This window comes from Onychomys torridus, chromosome 5, assembly GCF_903995425.1.
Source record: "Onychomys torridus chromosome 5, mOncTor1.1, whole genome shotgun sequence".
Taxonomy (NCBI): domain Eukaryota; kingdom Metazoa; phylum Chordata; class Mammalia; order Rodentia; family Cricetidae; genus Onychomys; species Onychomys torridus.
The window spans coordinates 63852660-63859143 of NC_050447.1; the positions used below are offsets into that span (position 1 = coordinate 63852660).

General features: G+C 41.1%; 1 pseudogene; it reads left to right on the forward strand.

Moving 5' to 3' along the window:
• The first annotated feature begins 1831 nt into the window (after positions 1 to 1831).
• LOC118583395 lies at positions 1832 to 2900 on the forward strand (annotated as a pseudogene).
• The last annotated feature ends 3584 nt before the right edge of the window (positions 2901 to 6484 follow it).

The window sequence follows — 6484 nt, forward strand, 5'->3', positions numbered from 1 at the left end:
AAATTGAGCCGGGCAGTGGTGGCACACGCCTTTGATCCCAGCACTCGGGAGGCAGAGGCAGGAGGATCTCTGTGAGTTTGAGGCCAGCCTGATCTACAGAGCAAGATCCAGGAAAGGCGCAAAGCTACACAGAGAAACCCTGTTTTGAAAAACAAAACAAAACAAATGAAAGAAAAGAAAATCAGCCGGGCGGTGGTAGTGCACGCCTTTAATCCCAGCACTCGGGAGGCAGAGCCAGGCAGATCTCTGAGTTCGAGGCCAGCCTGGTCTACAGAGTGAGTTCCAGGAAAGACTCAAAGCTACACAGAGAAACCCTGTCTTTGAAATACCAAAAAAGAAGAAGAAGAAGAAGAAGAAGAAGAAGAAGAAGAAGAAGAAGAAGAAGAAGAAGAAGAAGAAAAAGAAAAAGAAAGAAAGAAGGAAAGAAAAGAAAAGTCTAGTCACATGAAAGTCATCAAGCATGCATAGAAATTACTTACTTTGTGTTTCATGATGTTGCAGATGAGGTCCAGAGACTGACTCCTACAGTGCAGATGTGCTATCACTGAGTGACGCCCTCAGCTGGACACACATCCTGGGCAGGGGTAGGTGGTAAGGCAATGTCCTAGGATGCTGACTCTCAGTTTCCTACCCAGAAGTGAAAAAATGAAGCTAGAACAGAAAACAAAATCTTACTTGAGAAGACTAAATTTCAACCAATCAATGTTACTAAAGATTGATGAAAATATTGTTAAACAAGCAAAAGAAGCATTAACTGATAGATGAGAAGTTTAATTTAACCGCAGAGAACTCTGCATCTCTGAATATTGATCATCTAGTTCATTATTTTTGTTATGAAAGTAATGTTTTCATAAAAATAGGAAATTAGAAGATATAGGCAAGTAAAAAGTTTTTAAAAATCCTTATAAATCCATCTAGGTAGAAAAGCAACAAAATTGCAAACATCTTTTAGATATATTCTCTGTGGTTTTAAAACAAAACCAGGACGGGCAGTGGTGGCACACGCCTTTAATCCCAGCACTGGAAGGCAGAGCCAGGCAGATCTCTGTAAGTTCAAGGCCAGCCTGGTCTACCAAGTGAGTTCCAGGAAAGGCGCAAAGCTACACAGAGAAACCCTGTCTCAAAAAACAAAAAAACAAAAACCAAACAAACAAACAAACAAAAAACCAGGATCCTTCAATTAAATTATTTTTATGCAACACAATTGAATTTTGTGAGTTTTCATTGTGGGCTATTCAGTTTGCTTCTACAGTTTTGCTATTATAAACATCACGGATTGGCAATGAGTATATAAAATGACTTGGAAAGGGGTTGGAGAGATGGCTCAGTAGTTAAGAGCACTGGCTGCCCTTCTAGAGGATGTAGGTTTGAGTCTCAGCAAGTGCATGGGGGCTCACAACTGACTCTAACTCCAGTCCCAGACATCTGTCGCCTCTTCTGGCCTCCCTGGCCACCAGGCCTGCACTACTGCACAGACAGGCATGTAGACAAAATACCCATACACATAAAGTCTAAATTTAAAAAACAACCCCCCCCACACACACACTTGGAAAATAATATAGTTAAAGCACTTGAAAACATTCTGGAAAGTGGACAAAAGTGTTTACAAATGTGTAAGGGAACGGGCTGGGGAGATGGATCCATTGGTACAGCACCTGATACACAAACGTGAGGACCTAGGTTTGGATCCACGACCCTCATGCAAAAGTCTGGGCATGGTCACACATATCTGTAACCCTAGTACAAGAAATGACCACCCAGCTTAGCCAAAACCGTGAGCTCCAGGTTCAGTGGGAGACCATGTTTCAAAAGTAAAAAGCAGGATAAGCGATGGCTTCTCATCATGGAGGACCCTAGCGATGAGGCACTTCCCTACTACTACAAGAAACAGCTAGAACTCAAGGAGACTGACCCACCGCCTTAAGGAGCTAAGGGAACAATGAGAACTTACCAAGCGGTATGAAAAGTCTGATAATGATCTGAAGACACTACAAAGTGTTGGGCAGATGGTTTATGTTATAGTTATTGTTGGCAGCTTGATAAAAGTAAGCTAAAGCCAGGAATGAGAGTTGCTTTGGATGTGACTACACCAACCATATGAGGCATTTGCCAAGAGAGGTGGACTTGGTTTACAACATGTCTCATGAGGATCCTGGAAATGTTTCTTATTCTGAGACCAGATTCTGGAATTAGAAGAGGTAATAGAATGACCTCTTACAAGCCTCAAATTATTCCAGCATGTAGGAATGATACTCTAAAAGGCTGTTTAGTATATGGATCACCAGGCACTGGGAAAACACTGGGCAAGAGCTGTTGCCAGCCACCTGGACTGCAATTTCCTAAATACTGTATCTAGTTCTTTTGTAGACAAGTACATTAGTGAACGTAGTCATTTGATTAGAGAAATGTTTAATTATGCCATGGACCACCAGCCATGATTTTTTTAAGGGATGAAATAGATGGTATTGGTGGCTATTGGTTTTCTGAGGGTGCATCAGCTAACAGAGAAATTCAATGGAGTTACTAAATCAAATGGATGGATTTGATAATCTGCATAGAGTTAAAATGGTCATGGCTACAAACTACCAGATACACTGGATCCTGCTTTGCTACATTCAGGAAGATTAGATAGAAAAATACATATAGATTTACCAAATGAACAAGCACAATTAGATATATTGGAAATCCATGCAGGCCCTATTACAAAGCATGGTGAAATAGATTATGAAGTGACTGTAAAACTTGCAGATGGCTTTAATGGAGCAGACCTGAGAAATGTTTGAACCAAAGCATGTATATTTGCAATTCACACCGATCATGATTTTGTAGTTCAGAAAGACTTCACGAAAGCAATCAGAAGAGTGGCTGATTCTAAGAACCTAGAGTTCAAACTGGACTAAAAATCTGTATAATTTATTGTGACGCTTTTGATGGCTGCATAGCAGACATTGGCTTAATATAAAAATGAAGTTAAGGAAAACAATGTATGTATTGGCAGTGATCTCATTAAGAGTTAATAAACATGTATATGAGCAACATAATAATATGTAATTCAGTAATTCCTTTTAAAATTGGGACAGAAGAAAGTTGTATACTTGTTAATTTTGCATTTAGTGCAGCAGAATTTACAAAAGACATGTTGAGGCCTTTCATATTTGCTTTGTGAGCATTTTGAACAACAGTTAAAATGGTTTAAGATGGCACAGGAGAGCATTTCTTAGGACTTATTTTATATTGTGTTTTCCTTGTCCTAAAAAAATGGAATAAAATCTGTTTTAGTTGTCCTATAAAAAAATAAAAAGTGACAAATAAAATATGCCACATGCATAAAAAAGATATACTCCAGGAAACAAAAATTATCCTTCATGACATGACATCAGTAGTATCACTAGCCAGGGCATGGTTGCACATGCCTTTAATTCAGCCTTTGGGAAGCAGAGGCAAGAGGATTTCTGTGAGTTCAAGTCCAGCCTTGTCTACATAGTGAGTTACAGGACAGCCGGGACTACATAGAGAGACACTGTCTCAAAAACAACAACAAAAATATTATACACAACACACAAAGTTATAATCAAATTATCACCTTAACTAAGTTGTGTAGATGAAATTCTAAACAGTCTTAGTAAATAAGAAACACAGAGCCAAATATAGAATTACAGCCAAAGAGATCAGAGCAAGAGCCACAACTACCTTATCTGACCACCTCACTTCCAGAGAGAGAGAGAGAGAGAGAGAGAGAGAGAGACCTTCTTCCTATGTGACTTATCTTTTTTTTTCTTTTTGTTGAAGTTGAGGACTGAACCCAGGGCCTTGTGCTTGCTAGGCAAGCACTGTCCCACTAAGCTAAATCCCCACCCCCCCCACCCCCCACTCCCCCCCCCACCCCCCCCCCCCCCAGCCATGTCTTGTCTTTTTATTGTCTTTCTGGTCTGCCTTCTCATTGGCTCTAAACACAACCACATGACTTCCTCATCACTGCCTGTCTATATAGACCTCCAGGTCTCCATTGTTGGTACTGGGATTAAAGGCATGGGTAACCATGCTACCACACTTGGCTGTGTCCTTGACTACATAGAGACTCTGCCTGCCATGTGATCAGATTAAGGGTGTCTGCTACCACTGCTGGATTTCTGCCTAATGGCTGGCTTTTACCTCTGATTTCCAGGCAACTTTATTTATTAACATACAAATAAAATCACATTTCAGCACAAATAAAATATTGCTATGAAGTTGTTTTCCTCTGAGAGCACCGACCCCTTTTGTTCTCCCCCTTCACACCAGCCTCCATTTCTGTCCATTTTTTATGCCAGAGCATTTGATCTACCCATTTCCCTTCTGGCCCCAAATGCCCCTTGGTCTTACTTTCTTTTGGAGCATCTGCCCTGCTAATATTTTGTTTTGGATTAACTAATGTCCTATTTTTGATTAATGCTATCATTTGCTTCCTGCGTCCCCACTCCAGGCTGCTGAACACTGCTAGAAAAATTTACAGGACTTGTTTGTGTTGGGGTTCCTTTGTACACTTGCCCTGCAGCTCACCTCTCTCATATTGCCCCCCCTCTCCTTTTTGAGACAGGGTTTCTCTGTGTAGTTTTGGAGCCTGTCCTGGATCTTGCTCTGTAGACCAGGCTGGTCTCGAACTCACAGAGATCTGCCTGGCTCTGCCTCCTTAGTGCTGGGATTAAAGGCTTGCACCACCACTGACTGGCCTTTGTCACTCCCCCGCCCTTGCCCTGGAGCTGAGAACTGAACCCAGGGCCTTGCTCTTGTTAGGTAAGTGCTCTACCACTGAGCTAAATCCCCAAGCCTTGTCCCTTATTTTTAAATAAGAATTTTCTTCTCTTCTCATTTTCTCAATTTCTTCTCATCCCCTTATTTTTAAATGAGAATTTTCTTCTCATTTAAAAATCTTTGTGTTCACTGAAAGTTTGAAATAAGTTCATTGATTTAAGAGGCTATGTAAGAAGCTAGAAATAGAACAAAATAAAAGTTTTTAAAAAGTGGCATGGGTGATATTGTGTTCCCAAAAATATTGTGCACCCTAATAAACTTATCTGGGGTCAGAGAACAGAACAGCCACTAGATATAGAGGCCAGAAAACAGTGGCACACACACGCCTTTAATCCTAGCGTTCCAAAGGCAGAGATCTGTCTGGATCTCTGTGAGTTCAAAGCCACACTGGAAACAGCCAGGCATGGTGACACACACCTTTACCCCAGGAAGTGATGGCAGGAAGCAGAAAGGTATAGTAGGAATGAAAAGCAGGAACTAGAGGCTGGTTAAGCTTTTAGGCTTTTGAGGAGCAGTTCAGCTGAGATTCATTCTGGATGAGGACTCAGAAGCTTCCAGTCTGAGGATACAGGATCAGCTGAGGAATTGGCAAGGTGAGGTGCCTGTGGCTTGTTCTGTTTCTCTGATCTGTCAGCATTCACCCCAATACCTGGCTTCGGGTTTGTTTTTTATTAATGAGACCTTTTAAGATTTGTGTTACAGTGGCACATGCCTTTATTCCAGCATTTGGAAGGCAGAGGCAGGCAGATATCTCATTTGAAGCCAGCCTGGTGATCTACAGAGTGAGTTCCAGGACAGTCAGGGATACACAGAGAAACCCTGTCTCAAAAAACCAAACCAAACCAAACCAAACCAAACCAAATAAAGCAAACAAACAAACAAAACAAAAAATAGATGAAAGTCTACATATTAGACCTAACAAATTAATTTTATTTTAAAATCTCAATTAAAATGCATTTTATTTTATGAGTATGGGTGGTCTGCATGTAAGTTTATATGCCACCTGTGTGCCTGTTGCTCACAGAGGACATTGGATCACCTGGGACTGGAGTTACAGATGTTGTGAACTGCCCTGGGGGTGCTGGATAGTGAGCCAAGGTCTTCTGGAAGAGCATCCAGTGTTCTTAACTGCTCTCTCCAGCCCCACAAAAAGAAAATTTCAACTATCCTGTATGGTGTGTGTGTGTGTGTGTGTGTGTGTGTGTGTGTGTGTGTGTGTGTGTGTGAGAGAGAGAGAGAGAGAGAGAGAGAGAGAGAGAACCAATTCCTCTTTCCTTAGTATTTGCTATAAATAATGAGATTATGCTATTTGGTGCATAGATTTCCCATTATTTTTCATTAGGAATTGTGTTTATAAAATTTTGTTTAAAATTTTTGTCCAGAAATCAACCTGCACACACTGTTGTTATCTGATTTCTTTTTATTTATCTGCTATAAAGTGGTACGTTTTTTCCCAGTTTTCAAACTTTCAGAATTATTTAATTCTCTCTCTCTCTCTCTCTCTCTCTCTCTCTCTCTCTCTTTTTTTTTTTTTTTTTTTTCGAGACAGGGTTTCTCTGTGTAGCTTTGCGCCTTTCCTGGAACTCACTCTGTAGCCTAGGCTGGCCTCGAACTCACAAAGGTCCGCCTGGTTCTGCCTCCCGAGTACTGGGATTAAAGGCCTGCACCACCACTGCCCGGCTCGCTTCATTTT